Source organism: Dendropsophus ebraccatus, chromosome 3, assembly GCF_027789765.1.
Source record: "Dendropsophus ebraccatus isolate aDenEbr1 chromosome 3, aDenEbr1.pat, whole genome shotgun sequence".
NCBI classification, from domain to species: Eukaryota; Metazoa; Chordata; class Amphibia; order Anura; family Hylidae; genus Dendropsophus; species Dendropsophus ebraccatus.
Genome location: NC_091456.1, coordinates 180,421,456 through 180,447,853, shown reverse-complemented (window position 1 = coordinate 180,447,853; position 26,398 = coordinate 180,421,456).

Genomic DNA, 26,398 nt, shown 5'->3' with positions numbered 1-26,398 from the left:
AGAGGTAAGTCCATACATGTAATCAATTCCTCCCCTCCCAGCTGCCTGATTTTCAGAATGGCCAGGCTTCTCCTTTAATGTAACAAGAATATAACTACTATAATACTGCTCCTATATACAAGAATAGAACTACTATAATACTGCTCCTATATACAAGAATATAACTATTATAATACTGCTCCCTATATACAAGAATATAACTACTATAATACTGCCCCTATATAGAAGAATATAACTACTATAATACTGCTCCTATATACAAGAATATAACTACTATAATACTGCTCCTTTATACAAGAATATAACTACTATAATACTGCCTCCTATATACAAGAATATAACTACTATAATACTGCTCCTATATACAAGAATATAACTACTATAATACTGCTCCCTATATACAAGAATATAACTACTATATGGCTGGGTTCACACTACGTATATTTCAGTCAGTATTGTGGTCCTCATATTGCAACCAAAACCAGGAGTGGATTAAAAACACAGAAAGGATCTGTTTACATAACGGTGAAATTGAGTGGATGGCCGCCATATAACAGTAAATAACGGCCATTATTTCAATATAACAGCCGTTGTTTTAAAATAACAGCAAATATTTTCCATTAAATGGCGGCCATCCACTCAATTTCAACATTGTGTGGACAGAGCCTTTCTGTGTTTTTAATCCACTCCTGGTTTTGGTTGCAATATGAGGACCACAATACTGACTGAAATATAAGTAGTGTGAACCCAGCATAATACTGCTCCCTATATACAAGAATATAACTACTATAATACTACTCCTATATACAAGAATATAACCACTATAATACTGCTCCTATATACAAGAATATACCTACTATAATACTGCCTCCTATATACAAGAATATAACTACTATAATACAGCTCCTATATACAAGAATATAACTACTATAATACTGCTCCTATATACAAGAATATAACTACTATAATACTGCTCCTATATACAAGAATATAACTACTATAATACTGCTCCTATATACAAGACTATAACTACTATAATACTGCTCCTATATACAAGACTATAACTACTATAATACTACACCTATGAACAAGAATGTACTTCTTTATCTTTAAATCTGAATCTATCTATATCTTTTACCATTACCACAGTTATTTCTTTGTATAGATCTCTTCCCAGAAACCGGGAGATTAATGTTCTTCTTTTAACATTATACATTCGTGTAATACTTTCTTGTATCCAGGACTGAAGATGCTACTATGGGATGTACTGTGCTGCGGTATATAGTATCCGCGCTATAAATGTATAATATTGCAACAAGTATTCATAGTGATGTTTCACATAAAGACCTCAGCTCCGGCGTCCTCCCACCTTGGCTGACATAATATATTCATAGGAAAACCTCAAGCTGATCATAATATTTGGGGATCTGCATAATTTTATCACAGCGGTTTGCTTTACTGCCTTTCCGCATTCCATCGCTTGGATATTTGCAATTTTGATTCCGGAACATCTTCTATTAGGGTGTAATTAGAGGCGGCATCTGCGTTTCCTCACACTAAATTCTAGACACCAATGCCAGTTTATAATAACACAGGCACAACCCAATACCCCTCGGATCAGCTCCGGAATGATTCAGTGTCAGCTTGGAGTGACTGATGTGCACATTGTCAGAATAATCCGTGTTTCTTGGCTGGAGCACATCAGTCTGCCCAGGCATAAATATTATGCAGCAGTAAATTCTGTCAGCCGAGCTAATTGCTCCTCGTATTGCTTGGGAAATGGTAACTTCTTGCGAGGGATTACACATCCCGATTCGGGAAAAGTTAACTTACCGAGATGAAATGGATTTCTGATGCAAAAAAGAAAATGGAAAAAGTAATCAAAAGCTTGAAAAAAAAACAGCCAGAGTGTCACCCACCCCCGCGTGGAGTCACCGGACCTGAGTGTGACAAGATTTACAAATCAATTTTTCCATGGACACAAGATATAGAAAGAGGACAACACCAGAGCTCAACCATTGTTCCCCTGAAAGGAAAATTACAATTTTAAAGCAAATCTGTTGGAACCCCAACCCCCCCTTCCAACTTCTGGTACAGTCAATTTATGTCTGGTCCTGGGGTCAAAATATCTTCTGGTGCCATTTTCTTTTAATTTTTTAAATCTTTTAATCTTGTGTCGCTATGTCGGGACCTCAACAGCTCTCTAGCCCTTCCCCCATTTCTACTTGTCTCAGTGGTGGAAATCATGTTTCCCATACTGGGCAGCATATTGTTCTCAATGGGGGACATTACTAAGCGTCCGCCCGAGGCGTATGCCAGGGAAAAGGTGCAGATTCTCCCTGGCGTACGCCTGCTGTACGCTCCGCTCGTCCGATGTGAGGGCTAAGGGACCTTGGGGGGCGTGGCGAGACAGGAAGGAGGCGTGGCCTCCTCCTGCGCCTCATTTACCATGATTTACGCCTGCTCGCAGGGGTAAATCATGATCAAAATCTACACCTGCTGGAAGATTTCGTACGCCGGGTGCCTCTTAGTGAATCCTGCCAGGGAAAGGGGTGGCGGCTAATATAAGACCCGCGTACTTGTACACCGGTCTTCATAAATCCCCTCCAATAAGGTCAGGGTAAGTTCATATTATGGACCTTGACGCCCCCAAACCGCTTGTACTGTGTTGTAGAACTCCTCACGCCGTACCCAGTTTGGGGGTCAGCCTGTCTCCCAGTGCTGGTATTTCAAAAGAAAACAACTTCTGCAACGCGGTGGGCAATCAAACTGGCATGGCCTAGAGCATCAGTGCCCTAAGCCTAAAGGGGCCTCTCACCCGGCCTCCTTTCACTTTCAGAAAGCCTCTGGCTGGATGGAGGAAAGAGGAAAGGTGCTGCAGGCGTAGGGCACTGATTCTCTAGGCTACATCAGTTTGACTTCCCGCCACATCGCATTGATTAAAATTTGTTTTTCTTTTAAACACCAGCACTGGGAGACAGTCCGACCCCCGAATCGGCAATGGCATGACTACCTCTACAACGCGGTGCTGGTGATTCAGGGGCAGCAAGGTGCTGGTACAGAGTCGCTTTGAAGAGTACCTCTCATAAGGAAAAATTTTTGGCATGTCTGAAAGACATGGCAAAATTTTTGATCGGTTTGAGTGTTAATGCCGTGAATGATCAGAAGACAGCAGGAATAGCGACCGCACTGCCATGGGTACCTCTCCCCGCTGTGTGTTCGTCTTGGATGTCCCATAGACTTACATCTTTCTGCCATCCAGATCACATAACACGAACATGGGAGAAAACGTGCTGCAAGCTGATTTCTTCCGGTTTGTTCTTCTGATCCATCATGGTCTGAACACTCCGACCCTGAACCATGAAAACTTTTAACACATCTCTATCGAAAATCTTAATTCCAGATTTAAAAAAAAAAAAAAAAAAAAACACATTGGTGTCAAAGACACACGGTCGATTTTTTAATGGATGAGCACAGTTTTACCTCTAAGCAAAAAATTTCTATTGCAGCTTGTACATTGTTTCCCCTCACTATATGGAGATGATAGAAATGACAGGAGACGTATAGAAAATGGACGCTGATCCTCTGGTTGCTCCAGGCTTTCAGGCAGAGTAAATTAGAAGCCAGTCAGAATGCCGAATCCCCCAGTTACCCCGGCACAGATTTCACTACCGACTTTCTCTCTGCCTTACATTCCATTGGTAATTGATGAAAGTTTCACAAGCGCTCTCCAGCTGAGAGACTTGAAAGCTGAAGGGGTTTTAATGTTACTTCTTTAAAGAGGTGCAGCCTCCCCGAACATGACCTAGTTTAAAAAAACGAGTGTGACGGGAGCAGATTAACATCCCATTGTTCCAGTGTATCTACGGCAGCTCTGCGGTGTAATGTACAGACTCACTGCTCCCCATTAGTCCCCGTTCACATAACAACCCCTGCTGGCCTCTTCTCCACATCAAAAGACTACTCAAAAAAAAAAAAAAAAGTAATTGTTTTGCTCTTTGCTTCCTTTGACTGCAAAATCTATTGTTTACGTTTAATTTGCAAGAATCCAAAAAAATATATAAAAAGATCAATCCAATCAACCTGACAGAAAGGATTTCGCCAACGTCGGACAAAACGGATACAAAATAGTACAAAGTTGTCACATTGTTTTATCTCAGATTTTTATTATTATTATTTTTTTTTATTTCTCGACGTGAAACTTAAAATCCGCTAGCGAGTATAAAAATGGATCTAATTGGTGTCACTTTCTCTAATCTAACATACCGTAATGATGCAACTTCAATATTGTACTGTCACACTGGAAGCCATTGCCTGGTGCCGGAATACGTTTCTCTTCTATTTGTTTCCATGGTAGCTGATTCTTATGTCTCATTATGTTGCTAGTACACACATAAAAAAGTGGAGCAGCAGCGATAAGTCCGTGTGAGTGGAGGTAGAAAATACTCATATTCTTCAATTTAACGGGAAGAGATTCTATTGAAATCTCCGGGGCATCCTTATACAAGTCAAAGTGGTATTTCCGCAGCCCAGGCACATAGATAATGAATGTTTAGCCAACATTAAGATGTGTCACTGCAGGACAACACTGACACGAGGTTTTCTTTTGGTTCTATCAATCTCGTGGGGAGGCAAAGTTATCGGGTTTGGGTGATGATAATGTTTTTTAAGAAGATAAATCGTGTTGGTACAAAAACATTACTGTATTGTATATACATATCCAGGTAATTTTAAAAAAAAAATAATAATAATTTTTGATATTTCATCCGGCATGTCAAAAGTTATTGACTGACGCGGGTCTCACTGTTATCAGGTGCCATCCACTCCCCGACTGAATCTCTTAATGAGCTAATTCCGACACAGCAAGGGCCCTATTCCACAGGACGGTTATCGTTCAAAAAATCGTTGGATCGTTCGGATTTGAACGATAATCGTTTCATGTAATAGCAGGCAACAATTAAACGACCAACGTGAAATAGTTGATCGTTTAATAGGATCTGGACCTATTTTTAGCATTTGATCGTTCGCACATTATTCAGTGTAATAAGAAGTCATAGCTGAAACGTATGCAATAGCGACGACTAAACGACTGGAAGAACGATCATCGTTCTGTGTAATTGGGTAAACGATTTCGGGTCGTTTGACGTAGTGGTCGTTTAAGATCATTTATCGTTAGTCGTCAAAAAAATCGCTTGGTGTAATAGTCTATGAGGCTAGATTGTCAGAATTAGCGATCAGCTAGGGAGTAAATCACGCTGCTGCCACACTCTCTCCCCGGCTATATATCCTGATCAGAGCGGGTCTCCGCAGAGAGACCTGCTGCGATCAATAATTTTTGATGACGGTAAATCTTTAACTTTCTCATGCTCCCGTTACCACCAGTATTACAGAGCCCCGATCCCGCTAAGCAGCACTTCTAGGATTGGGGTTGGCTCAAGGATTTGCCGGCACAGTCAATGTCTGGCGTGAGATACCACTGCAGCCACTGATTGGCTAAGCCTGTAAGTCTTCATGCCAACCCTGATCCCAAAATGGGAATGCAGCTCCAACATGGTGGTGTTTCCAGGGGTGTATGGATTGTCTCTTTCATGGCTTTTTCAAAATGTTGATGTGATCAATATCCAGGTTACATCCTCACCAAATGACATGTTGTATGCCATATGTGACCATGTCAACCAATCATATGTTGATTTGTCATTTATACCAATATTGTTGTTGTCAGGTGTTGTGTTCAGGTTTTGTTACTGGGGACTTTAACAAGACATAACAGGGGGAACATTGCAACAGCCGACCAAAAAATGATGGTAATTATACATACTTCAGTTTATTTTATTTTTTTTCCCATTTAGAACCTGTTGGGGGTATTTTTAGAAGTTGTGAGACCCCTCAAAAACTTACGACATATCCCCAGGATATGTTGTATTGCCTAAATGCAGGCCCCATGTCTGGGACCGACACCTATTTTCATGTCAAGGGTTTTTGGGGCTGTCCCTGGCTGCCGGAGGTGGTTGGGAAGCCAAAAAAAAGCCCCCAAACTGAGTTTTGCAATTTTCATAATCCCATTGACTTTAATAGGTGCTGGGCAAATGACGTAGACCTGCAAGCTGTTTACATAACTCCCAGAGATATGTAAACTGTACAGTTTCCAGGGCTATGCCTACACAAATTCTGTAACTAGACAGCTTTGGCTGTTTTCTGATTCTCAATCCCCTCTGGCAGCCACAAAAAGACTGGAGGGGGACGGTGATCCCTCAATCTGAAGAAAGTTGCAGGTCCCAGAGTTGGCACTTGCACCTGGGGGACATTAGTGTCCCAGATGGGTATACCCCTTCAGACGTTGTGATAATGACCTCACATTAGCTGAGTAGCATCCACTTTAGGCTTAGCCTATTACGAAAATTAGCTTTTTTTAAAAAAAATTCACATAAAATCTTCTAATTATTGTGGAACATTCAGCGTAAATTAAAATTCCAAAGAAATTGGCCATTCTCTGACCTTTCCGACGTAAAGGGCGCCGCTTCTCCAGGTAAATCAACAGAGAGAAATGAGCCACAATACATCCCTTCATTTTCTTCTTATCTCTTTTCTTCAGACGAGAGATTGTCTGTGATATTTTTGTTGGATATTCTGTGGTACAATGAAGAAAAGAATCAATGTGTTCTTAATGAGAACATCAAGGAGAATAACAGCAATAATTATCTTTTCTAAAAATCAATGTGACTGGAACCCTGAAAGCCATATACAACACGCTCTATAGATATATATATATTTTTAATTTGGGATTATTTTTTTTTTAAATCTCGGAAATCGATTAGGAGGCGTCAACTCCTCCCTCTCAAAAACTGCTGTCATTACATGTATTGTTTGTCTAGTCAGTAGGCGGTAGTTCTGCTCCATAAATGGATCTTTGAACGCGACTCTGCTGGATACTTTCCTATGCGAAGAACCACCATAAAATAGAACAATGAACTTATTTATTGAAATAAATTTTTTGGACACTATAACACAATATATAGTGAACAGATGAGAACAAAGTAATGCCCATAGATAATGTGAGGAAGCAGGTAGAAGGACTAAGAACCGCTTATCTATAGTCCTTTAAAGGGGTTATCCTGTCATATGAAATTGATGGCCAATCCTCAGGATAGATCCAAAGAGGTCCTACTTTCAGAACCCCTACCAATCAGTAGGTTATGGTTTTCTTCCTTAGGCCTCTTTCAGACATCCACCAATTTTGTCTATAGCTGCTGTGGGCAGAATGTTGTCCCATTAATCCCTATGGCTCCCTACACGAATCCATGCGATCTACAGATGTGTGTTGGGGCCGGGATCCATGCCGCAAATATTACTGCACTATGTGGCACAGATCCCCTATCTTGAACTTTGGGGAATGTGCCCTTTCAAACAGCTGGGGATGAACATCTGTAGTCCTGCCCATTGCCGGCCAGAGGTGGTACAACGGATGTGTGAAGGAGGCCTTACCACCCTGTAATTAGAAGTGATGGTGCAAGGATCTGACGGTTTTCCGATCATTTGGCATTTGAATACCGGTGGCTGAAGATGATGCATATAGTCCTAGGCTGTATCTATGTTTTCCCAGCTTCCCTAGAGCTGCATCCAACTTCTTCAGCCACCGGTATTGAAATACTGAGCGATCCTACTCAGGCATGCTTGAGTTTCACTCATCTTTTGAGGTGTCCTGTGACAGTAAAAGAGTTACAGTTTCAACCTTTCCAAAATTTAGAAACCTTCAAGAATTGGGTGGTCCAACTTGCGCCCCTTTGGCTGTTGCAAAACTAAAATTCCTATCATGCTTAAACAGCCGAAGCTTTAGCTGTCCAGGCATCGTGGGAATGGTAGTTTTACAATAGCTAGGGGGACCTCAGTTTGACACCTGTGTTTAAGGAAGAAGCCACAGGCTCATGCTAACCCAGCCTTTAGTCAGAATCAGTGTATGGGAATCTAAGTACAAGTGCAGGAGGGGAGGAGTAACGATACAAGGGTAAAAGGAAAGTTGAGAGGAAAGTTGTACAAGGTCCTCATAGCTTGATCTTTATGATCAGTAAAAATCTAGGCATTTTCATACAAATGATGTGCACTCTGTGGGAAGCGCATTACCGGATGAGCCAGGCAAATATATTCCTACATCCAGGAGAAAGCAGACATGTTACTCTTTAAATTTGCCATTTCCACATTACCATCAAGAGCACCCACAACCCACATCATCCAGGAGGCATATACTGTATATAACTACAACCATCATCTACAAGTGTCCTCCCCTCAGCATTGTACAAGTAGTACTGAAGTTGATGGAGAAAGATAATTGAATGCCCCTCAGATGTTGATGTTATTGGTCCCCTTTCCTGATTTACGATTGTTCGAATAAGAAAAGTTGAGTGTTTTTCCATCAGGGAACAAGCATGTAGCTTTCAAGACTTCATATACCAACCCTGTATTATGGTTTGTTCCCATTATCTATTTTTGTGCTGATGGGAAGGGGGGGGGGGATATATAGAGCATTCACTTCACATCAGTTCTAACCTTTGCACAGTATATTTGTATAGTAGAACAATATATTCATATATCTCCCCCTCAGACAAGTTGAGGGTCCTCAGGAGCGCCGGGCGCTGCTGCATTCTCATATACTTTGCTGTGCAAACAAAAATCTTAAAAGATTGCTTACTGCACTGCCGAGCTCCCGGGGGCTCGTACTTTACTGCACGCTCACAGCTAGTGAAGACATGGCTATGCAAATTTGTATGAATTAATCAGACCACATTGTGCCTGGTACTACTACTCACTAAGGCGATCTTACTACGAGGGAGGGGATATGAAGATGAAAACCTAAAATATTTTATTATAGGGTTAGGCTATGTTCACACAACGTAAAAAATGGAGAAAAAAACGTCCGATTTCGCTATTTAAAAAAACGTCCGTTTTTGCAGCAATTTAACTGACTTCAATGCAATTGCATTGAAGTCAATGGGAAGACGGACGTTCTATGCACGCAATGCATTGAAAAACTGACGTTTTTGCCACGGACGTCAAAATAATGAACATGAACATTATTTTCGGACGTTTTTTGGCAAATAGCGGCCGTTTTTTATTAGTTCTTCACACACAGTTCTTCTATTGTCGCCGTTCTTTCTCAGTTTTTACTGTTAAATTCAAAGGATTTTTCAATTAAGCCAAAGGCCAATTAGTAACCCCAAACTAAAATAATGTGCAAACACCCGTCATTGCACTAAGGGGATGCCAGGCTTCGAAAAACGTCCGTTATTTTAAACGGAGCTGAAAAAAAACGTTGTGTGAACATAGCCTAAGGTTGAACTACATAATCTGTACTGAAAACAAAAAAGTAATTTACCTTTTCCTAGAGGTTGTATGAGATTAGAAAAACGAGGCAGAAGCAGCGCCACTCTTGTCCAAAGGCTGTGTCAGGTATTGCAGCTCCGCTCCATGGAGTGCCGCACATAGAAGAGAGTGACAAGAAGAAATCTCCAATAAATAAAGAAACAATAAGAACCCGACATGATAATGGGGCTTGTGTGGAATAAAAAATTAAGGATCGGCTTTGATTCTAATGTATTGACTTTTTTTTCATTTTCCATACTGTCATCCATATCATAACTCTCGGGAAACTCCGTCTGAATCTTTTTCCCTAGTAAGGTTCCTGTAAAGTTCCCGGCCTACTGGTCTGCCAACTTTGTCAACATAATTAAAGGGGTTGTCCATGACTTATTTGGCCAGCACTCGGGTTATAGGGTAAATGTGACTAAAAGTAAGCTCTTAGACATCTCCCCCCCATTGTCGCCCAGACTAGGCCCCCAACAAATCCCGGTCCAAGTAACACGTACACATATCTGCTATCTGGGCATCCAGATAGGACACTCTCCACATTCCCTGTATACGCTTAACTTCCCGCCAATCATACGGAAAATAACATCAGAGCTCCAAAAATGGTCTAATATCCCGCTGTCTTTCCTGGCCAGATGTCATCTGCTGAAGATGATGTCGTTTGCGAAACTGCTGTATCCATTGCAGACGTTGCCGCTCCTCCTCAGACACCAGGACGTGAAACTGCTGCAAAGGGCCTTTAACTCTTTCATATGGGCGAATAAACGCCCGCGAATAGCGTATAGAAAACTGGTACTGGACAGAGACAGAGGTGGCCTGAATATGCCCGATGCTCGACACTATAATTTAGCCAGTTTGTTACGGCATGGTATAGACTGGCTACGGGGGTCAAGCGTGTATTCCAACCTATCTATTGAGTCAGCTCTGGCGTCACCGTGGTCCTGCACACTAGACTGGTTTCCCTGCCTCTTGCCATTAAGCGTAGTGTTCTTTTCAGGGACACTATAGCGGCATGGAAATCAGTGCGTATCTTATTGAAACAATCCTACCTGGCGGGCCGTTATATGGACCTCTGGAGCCATGCTGAGTTTAGAGCGGGCAGGGAAAATAAATTATTCGGGGAATGGAAGTCTAAAGGCATTTCTAAGGCTGGGGATCTTCTTCACGCCTCTGAGCCTAGATTACTATCCTTTTCTGAACTGCAACAGTCCAAAGGATTGGGTCCGGGTCACTTTCTTTCCTATAATCAGGTGCTCTCTTTCCTGCAGTCCCGCCTTCGGAACTGGAGCAAGGAGATACAGACGGGTGTCATAGAGGGGTATGTAGATAGTGGGGAAATATGTCACTCCTTATCTTTCATATACCGTGACCTGAAAAAGGAGGCGCTTGCCCACCTGGAACCCAATTTATTCACGTACTGGGAGAGGAAGTTGGGGGAACAAAATCTAACAGAAGCAATTCTGAAGGGATTGGGAGCAATTAAGTCCGCTATTATTAACGAACGATGGAGGGGAAATAATGCATCACGCTTTGTACGGCTTTTCCCAGCCTATCACTCCCACTGACCCCAATCGCCTAACAGCATGCCCCAAATGTGATACCCCCAACACAGATCTCATGCACGACCTGCTGGTATGCCCTAGGGTGGAACCGTTTTGGGCCTCCTTGGGGGACACATTGCGGACCCGGCTGAATCAACACTTACCTCTGCGACCCCTAACTATTCTATTGCACATACCGGAAGAAGACTCACCATTGACCCCCCTCACACATGTTTTCATCTTGGTGGCTAAAAGATGCTTATTAGCCCACTGGCTGCAGCCCGAGGTTCCCACGGTTTCTGAGGTCAATGGTCAGGTTAAACACTACCTAAAAATGGATCAGTTGGATACTGAACTACACAAATCAAAGAAAACAAAGCATTTTGTTTCTAAGTGGAAATCCTTTGTTTGCTCGTTTCTGACTAGCACTGAGATACATCATACCATCTTTCCATTCCGCCAGACTGAATGGTATTTGAAGGAGGATCTGGCAGGATCCCTAGGGAAATTGAAGGTGGATTGAGGTGTCCTACACATGCTAAGAGGGAAAACAGAAGAGAAACAAAATGTACATACACAGGTCTTTTGTATTATTTTGGAATAGGAGAGGGAGACGACTCCGCGAGAAGGGAGGGGGGAGGGAATGGGGTGTTGGTTTGTTTGTTAGTTTGGTTTTTGGACACTAATAGGTCGTGGCGGCCAAACTTTCTGTCGTCCAGCGAGAAGGCGATATATTCCGCCACTGCTTTCTTTCTTGGGACTACAACGATTGTTTCAAGGCACCTTGATTAATAGTGTCATTGCTTTGTACTGTATACATACCCTATGCTGGAAGCTATGTGAACTTGCATATGTCCCTTTCTTCTCTTGTAACAAAAAATATAACTAAAATAATAAAAATATATTTAAAAAAAAAAAGGGGTTGTCCGACGAAAATCTTTTTCTTTCAAATCAACTGGTGCCAGAAAGTTATATAGATTTGTAATTTACTATTTAAAAAAAATGTTAAGTCTTCCCATACTTATCAGCTGCTGCATGTCCTACAGAAAATGTAGTCATCTCTGCTGACATCTCTGGCTGAGACAGGAACTGTCCAGAGCAGGAGAGGTTTTCTATGGGGATTTATAGAAAACCGAGACAGATTTCCTGTCTCGGCCAGAGATGTCAGCAAAGAGCACTGTGTCAGACTGAAAATAAAACACCACTTCCTGCAGGACATACAGCAGCTGATAAGTATGGAAAGACTTGAGATTTTTTAATAAAAGTAAATTACAAATCTATATGGCTTTCTGATATCAGTTGATTTTAAAGAAAAATATTTTTTGCTGGATAACCCCTTTAAGAATACAGCTAGCTTTGAGATATTGACATTTCCATACTAGCCATCCACCCCTGTTATTCATCAATAATGGATTTAGTATGAATTAGTTTTGGCATAGTTACATAGTACTGAATAGCATAGTCAACCATACTGCAGGGGAACCTTGCAAAAAAAATTTATAGACTTGTATTGCATAGACTTGTATTGCAAAAGAAGTCTATGGGATATCCAGCAATTCTATATACTGCCCACATTAGCGGCAGAAAAGGGAGTTTATACAGTTTGTGGCTAAGTTCACACTACGTAAAAACAGCCGTTTGTACAACGGCCATTGTTATTAAATACGCCCATAGTGTGAACTAAGCCTAAAGATGGTATTGTGCTGTGGTGCTCAAATGACTTAATGGCACTGTATACAGACAATGGCCAATGTTTGCCAATGTAGGTCTGACTTCCAGCATATCCCTCCAATATTATCTTGGCCAATGATGACCTTTTTTCTAAATGTCAAAAACAAAGTTTAAATGAGTTCTACATGGAACCTGAGAAGATCCCTTTGAGCTTGGCACCTCCCAATTATTATTTTTTTTATGAATTATTTTAAGTGAAAGAAAGAAATGAGATCAACGAGTTACAAATGGCAATAGAAAGAGATGTCACCGTCATCGTTGTGAAGGACGGGAAAGCTCCCGAATTGGCTCCATTTATGTTTATACGTCTCTCTCTTTAAAATGTTAATAATTGTGACATTCACGGAAGTGCCAGATGTTTCATTAGCTGTCTGGTTTTATGGAGTCTGTCAAGGTTATTGTGCAGATTCTTCTAGAAGATCCGAGATGCCATTAAACTGTACACACCGAGCCTCAGCAATCCACAGCAATGAGAGAAGAATCATATCCTTTACTTATCTAAACGCAAACTTATTAGCTTAAATATTACTAAATCTATTATATCTATCTATCTATCTATCTATCTATCTATCTATCTATCTCCTATCTATCTATCTATCTATCTATCTATCTATCATCTATCTATCTATCTCCTATCTATCTATCTATCTATCTATCTCCTATCTATCATCTATCTATCTATCTATCTATTATCTATCTCCTATCTATCTATCCCCTATCTATCTATCTATTATCTATCTATCTATTATCTATCTACTATCTATCTATCTACTATCTATCTCCTATCTATCTATCTATCTATCTATCTCCTATCTATCTATCTATCTATCTATCTATCTATCTCCTATCTATCTATCTATCTATCTCCTATCTATCTATCTCCTATCTATCTATCTATTATCTATCTATCTATCTATCTATTATCTATCTCCTATCTATCTATCTCCTATCTATCTATCTATCTATCTATCTATCTCCTATCTATCTATCTATCTATCTCCTATCTATCTATTATCTATCTATCTATTATCTATCTACTATCTATCTATTATCTATCTATTATCTATCTATCTATCTCCTATCTATCTATCTATCTATCTATCTATCTATCTATCTATCTATCTATCTCCTATCTATCTATCATCTATCTATCTATCTATCTATCTATCTCCTATCTATCAATCTATCTATCTATCTATCTATCTATCTCCTATCTATCTATCTATCTATCTATCTATCTATCTATCTCCTATCTATCTATCTATCTATCTATCTATCTATCTATCTATCTATCTACCTCCTATCTATCTATTATCTATCTATCTCCTATCTCTCTATCTCCTATCTATCTATCTATCTCCTATCTATCTATCTATCTATCTATCTATTATCTATCTATCTATTATCTATCTCCTATCTATCTATCTATCTATCTCCTATCTATCATCTATCTATCTATCTATTATCTATCTCCTATCTATCTATCCCCTATCTATCTATCTATTATCTATCTATCTATTATCTATCTATTATCTATCTATTATCTATCTATCTATCTCCTATCTATCTATCTATCTATCTATCTATCTATCTATCTATCTATCTATCTCCTATCTATCTATCTATCTATCTATCTATTATCTATCTATCTCCTATCTATCTATCTATCTATCTCCTATCTATCTATCTATCTATCTATCTATCTATCTCCTATCTATCTATCTATCTATCTCCTATCTATCTATTATCTATCTATCTATTATCTATCTACTATCTATCTATTATCTATCTACTATCTATCTATTATCTATCTATTATCTATCTATCTATCTCCTATCTATCTATCTATCTATCTATCTATCTCCTATCTATCTATCTATCTATCTATCTATCTATCTCCTATCTATCAATCTATCTATCTATCTATCTATCTATCTCCTATCTATCTATCTATCTATCTATCTATCTATCTATCTCCTATCTATCTATCTATCTATCTATCTATCTATCTCCTATCTATCTATCTATTATCTATCTATCTCCTATCTATCTCCTATCTATCTATCTATCTATCTATCTATCTATCTATCTATCTATCTATCTATCTATCTATCTATCTCCTATCTATCTCCTATCTATCAATCTATCTATCTATCTATCTATCTATTATCTATCTATCTATCAATCTATTCACTGATGGTTTGAAAGAATATAAAATATACCTTTTATTTCGTTCTATTAAAAAAACGGAGTAGTTACAAAATTTTTTATATATAAAAATACAAAAAGCCAAAATAACAAACACGTGTACCTAATTATACTTTACACGGCCATCATCTCTATGTCCACTCTTATAGATGTGGAACCTGTATATTGCACTACTTCTCATTGCACAATAACACTAATATTGAGTCATTTCTTCTTATTGTACATATTCATCACATGTAAGTTCTACAGTGTCCATTGCATCCATAACGTTATTTGCACTTTTTTGTCCTTTATTACTTATTGCACATAACCTTATTTTTATTGCAACAGTCTCTTACAAAGTGCTTTTAGTGTTGTGCATATTCCTTATTTGATCATGCATACTTATTAGACCATATTCAGAAAATTCAAAAAAATTCAAAAAAACTTCCCTTTTTGCAGGATTTTTTGAAGTTCATTCAGACCTGTTGTTGCGGCCCTACGCATTTCCTTTGCGATTATTCATCAGGGGCTAATTGCGCTCATCAGTTAGTCGAACTTTTTTGCCAGGATATGCATGTGCACAGGTCTGATGATGGCCGTACTCTGATCCCTTTACTTTGGCTCCTTTTTATATCTCCCATGACCCCACCTCCCTTTTGAGGGACAGCTGGTTTCACCACTCCGGTATCTCCCCATGCTAACATTTACATAGAGAGGTCCCCGAGGTAAACCTCTTCCTGTCCGGGTGCCGATCACGTGACTTGTTTTGTACTCTTGTGACGTCTCCTGGAGCGCACTTGCGTTCCAGGTCTCGCTTTTGACTCCGATGTCTACACATATTTGGATTGTAGTGTCAAATGGTTAAGTGGGAAAGGTTAGTGCATTCTTCTAATGTTATAAAAAGCTAAGGTCCGACCCAACGTCTAATTACAAAATAAAATTAAATCAAATATTGGACCAGGCTAAAGAAAAGAAAATTATTGATGAAAACGAATTCAGATTTCTAAAACAAGATAACCCCACAGTTGCAAGCTTTTACAGCATCCCAAAAATTCATTAGGGATACCCTCCCCTGAGAGGACGCCCTATAGTGGCGGGAATAAATAATATTTCCCAGAATGTGAGCCAATATGTGGATGTGGTACTAAGACCATTCGTGGAAGCGCTGCCCTCATATGTGAGGGATACTACTGATGTGCTCAGGAGAATAGAGGGAGTACAAGTGGGTGGAGGAGTGTATCTGGCCTCATTAGATGTAGAGGCATTATACTCCTCCATCCCACATGAAGGTGGAAAAGCAGCCGTGCAATATTATCTAAACTCGAGAGGCATACAATACACTGCCCACAATGAATTTATCTGTGAACTACTTGACTTCATATTGACCGGCAATTACTTCCTCTTTGGAGACGACCTGTTCCACCAGCAGCGGGGTACAGCGATGGGGAGTCCCTGCGCCCCAACTTACGCAAATCTGTACCTTGGTTGCTGGGAGGATCGGGTCGTCTTCGAGAGGAAATGCTGGAATGGTCAAGTCACATTGCTCTATGGCTGAGGTTCATAGACGATGTCCTGATCATATGGACATCCACGATAGACGAATTCAATACATTTGTGGGTCATCTGAATGTGAATCAGTTGGGCCTCAGATTCACTCACACTATTAATGCACGAGAAGTAATCTTCCTGGATCTTAAGATATGGATTGATGAGCGGGGACAACTCATGAGTACAGTTCATAGGAAAGAGACTGCCACGAATTCCATCCTCAAATAGGACAGTTGTCATCCCAGATCATTAAAAACTGGTATACCGGTGGGGCAGTATCTGCGCGTTCGGCGCAACTGCTCCACACAAGCTGAATTCAAAGAAAAAGCAATGGAATTACGGGATAGACTACTAAAAAGAGGGTACCCCCAAAAAGGTGCTGAGAACAGCCTACTGGAAGGCACTACAGAAGGACAGAAATGAATTACTGTCACCAAGAATGGAAAACTCACTTGAGAGTACAAATAAGGAGAAGGTGATACGTATAGTGGGGACATACGATGAGAAATCTGCTGAAGTTAGGCAAATAATGAATCGATATTGGCCAATATTAAAATCAGATAGAATGATCTTTCACCTAATCCCGGATTACCCCAGATCACATACAGGAGGGGGAGAGACCTAAAGGACAGACTTGTCCACAGCTACTTATCGGGAAATGAAAAGAATAAGGAACAAGCTGAAAAACCAAAGGGAACCTATAAGTGTGGACATTGCAGATATGTGAAACAAAGCAAAAGATTCCTATGTCCGAGTACAGGCGAATCATACGTAATGCGCAGTTTTGCAAATTGTTCCACAGAAGGTGTGGTGTATCTACTTACATGTCCATGCCCCAAAGGATATGTGGGCAAGACTTTTAGATCTCTACGGAAGAGACTCAGTGAACATATAGGGGATATTAAAAATAAAAGAGAAACCCCAGTTGGATTACATTTTACTGAAGCCCATGATGGCAAATCTGATGAATTGAGATGCCAAGTGTTGGAAGTGATCAAGCGCAAAAAACGCCAAGGAGAACATAATAGACTACTACTACAAAAGGAGGCCCAATGGACGTTCAGACTTAACACAATGAAACCGGAGGGTCTGAATAATTTCATCTCATATATGTGTTTCAAATGAACTGTTACTGGTTGGTCCGTATACACACTAATAACAACAAGAAAATATATAATTTAAAAAAAAAAGAACTGGGATGAAACTTAGCGTTGGGATCGAGAAACAACAGTGGACATTAGAAGAATGCACTAACCTTTCCCACTTAACCATTTGACACTACAATCCAAATATGTGTAGACATCGGAGTCGAAAGCGAGACCTGGAACGCAAGTGCGCTCCAGGAGACGTCACAAGAGTACAAAACAAGTCACATGATCGGCACCCGGACAGAAAGAGGTTTACCACGGGGACCTCTCTATGTAAATGTTAGCATGGGGAGATACCGGAGTGGTGAAACCAGCTGTCACTCAAAAGGGAGGTGGGGTCGTGGGAGATATAAAAAGGAGCCAAAGTAAAGGGATCAGAGTACGGCCATCATCAGACCTGTGCACATGCATATCCTGGCAAAAAAGTTTGACTAACTGATGAGCGCAATTAGCCCCTGATGAATAATCGCAAAGGAAACGAGTAGGGCCGCAACAACAGGTCTGAATGAATTTCAAAAAATCCTGCAAAAAGGGAAGTTTTTTTGAATTTTTTTGAATTTTCTGCATATGGTCTAATAAGTATGCATGATCAAATAAGGAATATGCACAACACTAAAAGCACTTTGTAAGAGACTGTTGCAATAAAAATAAGGTTATGTGCAATAAGTAATAAAGGACAAAAAAGTGCAAATAACGTTATGGATGCAATGGACACTGTAGAACTTACATGTGATGAATATGTACAATAAGAAGAAATGACTCAATATTAGTGTTATTGTGCAATGAGAAGTAGTGCAATATACAGGTCCCACATCTATAAGAGTGGACATAGAGATGATGGCCGTGTAAAGTATAATTAGGTACACGTGTTTGTTATTTTGGCTTTTTGTATTTTTATATATAAAATTTTTTGTAACTACTCCGTTTTTTTAATAGAACGAAATAAAAGGTATATTTTATATTCTTTCAAACCGTCAGTGAATATATTATTTAAAAGAGAAAGAAACATATCCAACAATACAGGTCAGTGGATGTATCTATCTATCTATCTATCTATCTATCTATCTATCTATCTATCTATCTATCTATCTCCTATCTATCTATCTATCTCCTATCTATCTATCTATCTATCTATCTATCTATCTATCTATCTATCTATCTATCTATCTATCTATCCATCCATCTATCTATCTATCCTTGAATGCATTTATTCCATATACAGGTAACCCAGAAGAAATGGCACTTCCAGCCCAGTTCTCCCTTGAACCTTTGGCTTTGGATGAGGTCAGTCAGTGCTTCCTCTCATTATGTAAATGTGCCACTTGCAATATTTGGCAGTACCTAGAAACCATCTGCAAAATACTGTCTGTGCACGGGATCAAAATGAATAGGTCAGGGGTTATAGTGGCATAGGTAAGTAATTCAGGGGGTAGAGGGATCAAAGTAAATAGGTCAGGTGGTATAGTAACATAAGTAAGTAGGTCAGGGGTATAGGGATCACAGTAAGTAGGTCAGGGGTATAGGGATCACAGTAAGTAGGTCAGGGGGTATAGGGATCACAGTAAGTAGGTCAGGGGGTATCGTCGCATAAGAAAGTAGGTCAGGGGGTATAGGGGCAAAAGTAGGTAGTTTGGGGGGGTACAGGGATCACAGTAAATAGGTCAGGGGCTATAAAGGCATAAGTAAGTAAGTCAGGGGGTACAGGGGTCAAAGTAAATAGTGTAGGGGTACAGTGGCAAGAGAAAACCGGTTGGGAGGAACAGTGACATAGGTAAAAAGATTAGGGGGCACAGGGATCAAAGTAAATAAGTCAGAAGGTATAATGGCACATGAAAGTAATTAGAGAGTAACACAATTAAAAGTTTTGAGGAGAGAATAAACAAATCAAAGAGGTCAGAGGGTGTAATGGTGTGAGTAAGTAGGTCATAGGGCAAAGTGGCCATAATTATTTAGTTCATGGGGCACAACATGTAGCAGCATTTTATTCAGGGGCACATCATATGGCAGTATTATATTCAGTGTCACATCATATGGCAGTATTATATTCAGTGTCACATCATATGGCAGTATTATATTCAGGGGCACAGCATATGGCGGTATTATATTCAGGGGCACAGCATATGGCGGTATTATATTCAGAAGTACAATGTGTGGCAGAAGTGTATTTAGAGTTCACAGGATATAGAGTTATATTTAATGGTGCAGTGTGTGTGACAGCATTATTTTCAGGAGCACAGTGTGTGGCAGGAGTATATTTAGAGGGCACAGGGTGTAGTGGTATTATATTTAAAAGGTGCATTATGTGGCAGTGTTATATTTAGGGGCACAGGGTGTAATAGTATTATATTAAGAGGCCAGTAGGTGGCAGTGTTATATTTAGGGGCACAGGGTGTAATAGTATTATATTTAGAGGCCAGTAGGTGGCAGTGTTATATTTAGGGGCACAGGGTGTAATAGTATTATATTTAGAGGCCAGTAGGTGGCAGTGTTATATTTAGGGGCACAGGGTGTAATAGTATTATATTTAGAGGTGTGGTATGTAGCATGTGGCAGTATTCTGTTCAGGGGCACAGTATAAATCCATATTGTATTTATAGGAGTTCGGTATGTGGCAGTGTTATATTTAGGGGCTCCCTAGGTTGCAGTACTTAGAGCTAGTATACACCAAGACAGCAAATTCTGCATAGCTGAGGCATGGTGATAGCCTGGACCCAATGACAAAATAAAGGAAATAGAGTGACTATGATCAGAGGAGACGTTACCTGTGAATCACTGAGTGTAAATGTTCCTCCTGCCATCAACCTCATCCGATCAGCACTCTAGCAGTGTAAGCTATGTAGAGAGAAGACGTCCGGCACCTTTCTAGCTTATAAAGAAATATAATGGATATGTGTTATTCATTGAGCAAAAACCAAGCAGTTCGAAACGCATCATTCGCCATGCTTTTATCATTCTGAAGTGAATAAAAAAGAAGGTATTTGTAAGGACTGCATAAGTGCATAATGGACTTACATAGTCGTGCCTTGAATGCTAATACTTTGCGGGGGTCACCTTAATCTTCATTTACTTTGTCTACACATGTAAAAGAAATTTCATAGCACGGTCCGCTGTATGCTATGGGTGCTGAATATATCTGTACGTGCAAAGAAGACAAATGAAGAAGAAGTCATTCTCATAAGGGGTTCAGCGTGCAGGGAGTAGGGTGCAAAAATGCCATGAAGGGTCCCAGCGATGGCTGTTTCGTGCTTATTGTGCTTCTTCCGGAAAAAGGGCAGTAAGCACAAAACAGCCGTTGCTGGGACGCTCCATGGCGTTTTTGCACCCCGCTCCCTTTATACTGTATCCCTAATGAGAACGCATTGATGAGTGCCCCAACTTATTCTTCTTTTTCTTGTTTACTATATTTGCGGCTTATCCGTGTTCACTGAGCACAATTATACAGATATACAGTATATATATATATATATATATATATATATATATACATACAGTATATATGCTTGTGTGGAGTCCCTTGGGGTAAAGTATATCCATTAAATTAACACATACAGACCCTGAGATTTTTGCTAATTCTCCTAATCATAACTGTTCCAGCCACTTCAGGTTAGATGGTAGCATTGGTGTCCAGCAGTCTTCAAGTCATTACAAAAATTCTCTAATGGGTTGAGGTCCGGGCTTTGACTAGGCTTTGGCTATCCAGGTAATAATGGGAACTGTAGCTTTGTAGTCTCGCAACAGCTGAAGCTCCATGAGTAGAGATGAATGAACTTTTCAAAAGTTTGCTTCGGCAGGTCAGCCGATGATTGGCTGAGTAGGCTGTCACTCTTTTCTCAAGAGTGACAGCCTGCTCAGCCAATCACTGGCCGCGGCGCTGTCACGTCTTAGTCAGTGATTGACGGAATGGGCGGAAGACTCAGAAGACCGGAGGACGACCCCGGGTGAGTGTGGACAGGTGAGAAAATCCTTGTTTTTGTCTTTTCCGATGTGTGACCGCCATCTTGTCAAACTTGTTCCAAACTTTGCAAAAAGTTTGGTCCGGTAGTGAACTGAATTTTTTGCAAAGTTTAAAACAAACATGGGTTTCTTAGGTTTGGTTCACTTATCTGTAGGCATGAGTTTGACACCTGTGGAGTAGAGAGTGAACAATTTCACAAGAGGTTCAGAGGAGGCAATCAAAGTAATAAACTGAATACTTAGCAGATGCAGTGGTGGGCAATTTTAATCAATGACGGGGCAGATCGCTGTATCAAGACAATCAAAATTGCAGCTACTTTCCAATGAATGGTGGCTTTAAAAATTGTGTGCTTATTAGAAATACTAAAAGGGTTAATACAGATATTGGGTAAATCTATTTATTCCCCGCAATATATATATATAGTGTCTATTGAAACAGATGACTCAATACGAGATAAACAATCTATCCACTTGTGACAAGGAGAAAAGCCGCAGATGTTTATAGAATCTTTTTGATATAATTTAATATGTTGAAGACTGTTCTCCAAGGAATATAATTTAATACCAGATAATCAGACCAGGATTATCAGTAGAACCCGGGCAAATACTTATTAATAGGCTTTTTTTGGATTATCACAAAAGAGCAAAAAAAATAAAAAAACACTCAATTATTAATTCCCTGTCGATACATGGCAGATGCTCCAATGTTTCCACACAGGTCCTTATTTACAGGCTACCTATATGATGTCCTGAATGTTGCAGCTATTCGGTAGCCTTAGTGGTCACTGACTGGCTGCTGTGTTGGTGTGGTATATCATTGCTGGCAGCCTATAAACAAAGACTGGTGGGAACCATATGTGCTGGAATGAAGAGATGAAAATAGTTTTTTGAAGTTTTTCATTAAGCTACTGTGCAATGCTTTCATTCACAAGCATTAGGCCATGTTCACATGGCGTAAGACACCGGTTGTTCTGTGACCCGGCCGGGAGGGCATTGAGGAGATCAGTAGACTTTTCGTGAAATGCAGGGTGCTCCAAAAACACTCTTTGTAGGTGCTCTCCAGTCTGGCTCATAAATAGGGGTCCTGAATAGAGCAATGCCCTCTCTCAAATCCAATCCAAGTCCCACTTGAGTTTTTTTTCTTAATATTTCAGCCCACATGTAAAGGAAGGGAAGTACTTAGTTTGCTATGCCACCCACTCATCAAGCGCCGGCCTTTCGGCACTCCTACACTCTCTTCCACTCCACCCCGGGTCCCGGGGAAAGAGTTAGATCGAATCCTGGAAAACTGGGAGAAGTTTCCCAGGATTGTATCCAGCTTTTCTCAGCATCCTGGGAAGAGTGTCAGGAAGAGGAGCCATGCTGAAAGGCCAGCTGCTTGATGAGCGAAGCGCAGATTACACAAAGTACTTCGCTTCCTTTAGACAAGCAATTCACTCATCTCTAGTAATAATTTATGTAGCAACCTAGAGAAGTGGTGTGTCAGAATGACTAGATGTTGGTAGTAGTATTCCTTCGGTGGTAAAGGAGTGGTCACAGTAGACACAGCAGTCAGCAAATGAACAAGCAAATGCTCATTGTACGGTTTGGGCAATACCAAAAAAAAACACATCAGAAGTCGGATGTGCATTGCCCTGTGAAAATGGAGGATGTATGGCCAACAGTGATGAGAGTAAAGGGCCACACAAATAATCCAACATTCATTCATGTGCACCACCTTGCACAGGAGCCTAGAAAAGGATTCTTATACAATTATAAAATCTGCATTCAAATAGGTTTGGCCCATCTGAAAGGGTCCTGACCTTTTCGTAATTTCCCCAATCTAGGGTCTATTTGTTGGGCGGAGCATTAGGCGTCAATCTGTGTCTTCAGCCTTTTTAGATATACAGTAAATCTGGTATTAGTCAGCCATGTTGTTTGGGCGTGAACCAAGATGGCGCCTTTCTAATGGGTAAGAATAAGGCAATGGACATTATTTAACCAAATGTATATGAGTTCTCTAAGGGAGCAGATAGATACGTCATAAAAGTCAAGACAAACTGAATGAGATCTCAAAATCTTGACCTTTTGCTTGGAGCTAATGAGCTGCAATCTCCATACAAGACAACCTACTGTGAAAGAAACAATGGATCATAAAAACAACTATCACTAGGTGAACAGAACGAGCGGACGAAGCCACCTTGAGCCATGATACATCGCCAGACAAAAGGACGCTGCAATGATATATCTACACTCTACGGTATCGGATACAATGATGTTTGTGTCCTTCTGCCTTTGTGTCGGGGGCGACGTGCCCTAAATCCACATAAAATGTGAGTTTTCCTACAGTAAAAGTGAAAATTAACGCACCTTGTAAAGATTTACAGCAGATTGGGGAAAGGTCAAGTTTTCATTGTTGCCGAGCTTGTTTCCATAGCAACGGCAATAAGAATGCGTGTTATTAAAGAGCGTTCATTTGTTCCCGTAGCCGTATCATTAAAGTGCCACCATCCCTCTGATGGTTAAAGAGCGCTCCACAGCCTTTATTTCCTGTGGGTTGCTAACCAGCGCTGCGTGAGATCGCGTTCTGCTGCCGTCAAATAATAATAAATGCCAAAATATTTTCAATATGCCTTGATTTTTTTTCTTTTTCGTTCCTACGTCTGTAGAGGGGTGAGACTGAGGACAAAGCTTCAGCTTCTCGCAGATGAAAAGGCATTAGGTAGTCACAAAATCTCTATCACGTACGATTAATATATGAAAGGTGTGAACTTTGAAGGGTTTGACACTACTTTTATGTCCCGGAGATCTGAACATGGGGGGAGGGGGGGGGGGGTTAGAAAGTTTTTAGTAATCATCCTTAATATCACCAAACTTTTTAGAACAGGCAGGATAAGTCTAGAAAAAGCAAAAAGCAGTGATCTCGAGGACTTTTATAATGTTACAGAATATGTGGTATACTAAAGGGGAACTATTAGCAGATTTAAGAAATCTAACCCGCTAATAGCCCCTTATAGTGTCGGGGACACTGAGGAGGAAGGTATGTGTCTTACTTTCCTCCTCAGCACTGGTTCCACGCTGTTAGGCCTCATACACATGATCCCTGTCAAACTACGCCCAGATAACCACAGCTGGGGCTTGTGCTACCCTACTGGGACGGGTTCTACGATACCAGAGGGCAAAAGGTGGTCAGACACAGTCTAAACGTGAGTACAAGTATCACTTCACTTCACTAAAGATATCTACAAAGGTTCTGGCAGGGTACAAGGCTACACTGGGTTGGGGCTCCTCTGGCAAACTCCTCTCCTCTACTCTCTACAAGCACTACTGCAACTACTTCTTCTACTCTGCTCAAGCACCTACCTCAAGCTTTAAGTCAAGCACTAAAGTCTGTATCATAATTATCGTCTGTAAAGCGTGTACTGTCATACTGCAAAGCCTTACAGTAAAATTGTTATATTTTTATATAAACGCACGGGACTTTGACTATCTCTACTCGCACCTGCACCTATATACATACCAGCACATACCTTGGGCCATTTTTCCCACTTCTGTGGGTGGCAGTACCGACAATCTGGGTGGGTCAGTTGCCATTTTGGGGAATACAGCCAGCGATAGGTATCAACATCATACCTGTGTGCTGGACTAGCACTGGCATTACGACAACTAACATAATTGGCTGAGCTTACATCAACCAGTATATCACCACAAGAGGAGACTGGATGTCGGCACAATGGATGCTATGGGGGGAGTGAGGAAGGTTATTTCATTAGGCGGGGTTCTTACAGTGTTTCACTGTTTCCATTTTAATACAATTAGTTTTAATGTACAGATAAACGTGGTCAACCATGTTTTTGTGTATGTAACTAAAAATTTATCCATTTCCATCTTCTTCTTTTTTTTTTTTTTTTAAATATAAGTCAATGGAAAACAGATTCTGCAGTTTGGCAGACAACAGCATTTGTTTCTACCATCAGTTTTTTTTTTTCTTTTAACGTACATGTTAAAAGGACAGCAAAAATGCAGTGTGAACTAAGCCTTACAAAGCTTGGGCAATTTTATGTAATAAAAACTGCGATGCAAAAGAAGTAAAAAGAAAAATATAGGCAAAAGGCAGGTTTGTGAATTTTCGAATCTTAACCTTAAAGCCAATGGAGGCGCTGTAGTATGGAATTTATAAAATAAAAAACAGTTAATTCAAATGAAGCGGCTGGCAGTTACAGTGATGTCACAGGTTTATCTGTCCACTCAGCTAAAGTGCACAAGATCTCTCCAGTCCATACAACCATATCCCACATTCAATAGGTTTTATTAAAGGTCAACTCCGGGCAGGGGGATTTTTTGTCAAAGTGCCGGGGGGGCTGAAAGAAATAATGGGCTGTCACCTCCCTGGCTTCAGCGCTGATGCCACGTATAGAGATGAGCGAACTGGGTTCGGGTTCAAGTCCATCCGAACCCAAACTTTCGGCATTTGATTAGTGGGGGTTGCTGAAGTTGGATAAAGCTCTAAGGTTGTAATGACTATATCCATGTTTTCCACATAGCCTTAGGGCTTTATCCAACGTCAGCAGCCACCGCTAATCAAATGCCGAAAGTTCGGGTTCGGATGGACTCCAGCATGCTCCAGGTTCACTCATCTCTAGCCACCTTCGCTCTCGTCCCTGGGTCCCCGGCTGCTACCTGGTTAGAGAGGGGACCTGGGTCTTGATGTGTCAGGGCCACTCAGCCAGTCAGCGGCTGTAACAGGGTCCCGCCTTGGCCACTGACTGGCTGAGTGTCCCTGACATGTCACGACCCAGGTCCCCACTCTAACCAGGGAGTGGCCGGGGACCAGAGCAGTGGAACACGGCGTCAGCACCGAAGCTAGAGAGTTTAGAGCATGTTATTTCTTTTAGCCTCCCCCCTCCCCGAAACCTTTACAAAATATCATCCTGCCCAGACTTGTCCTTT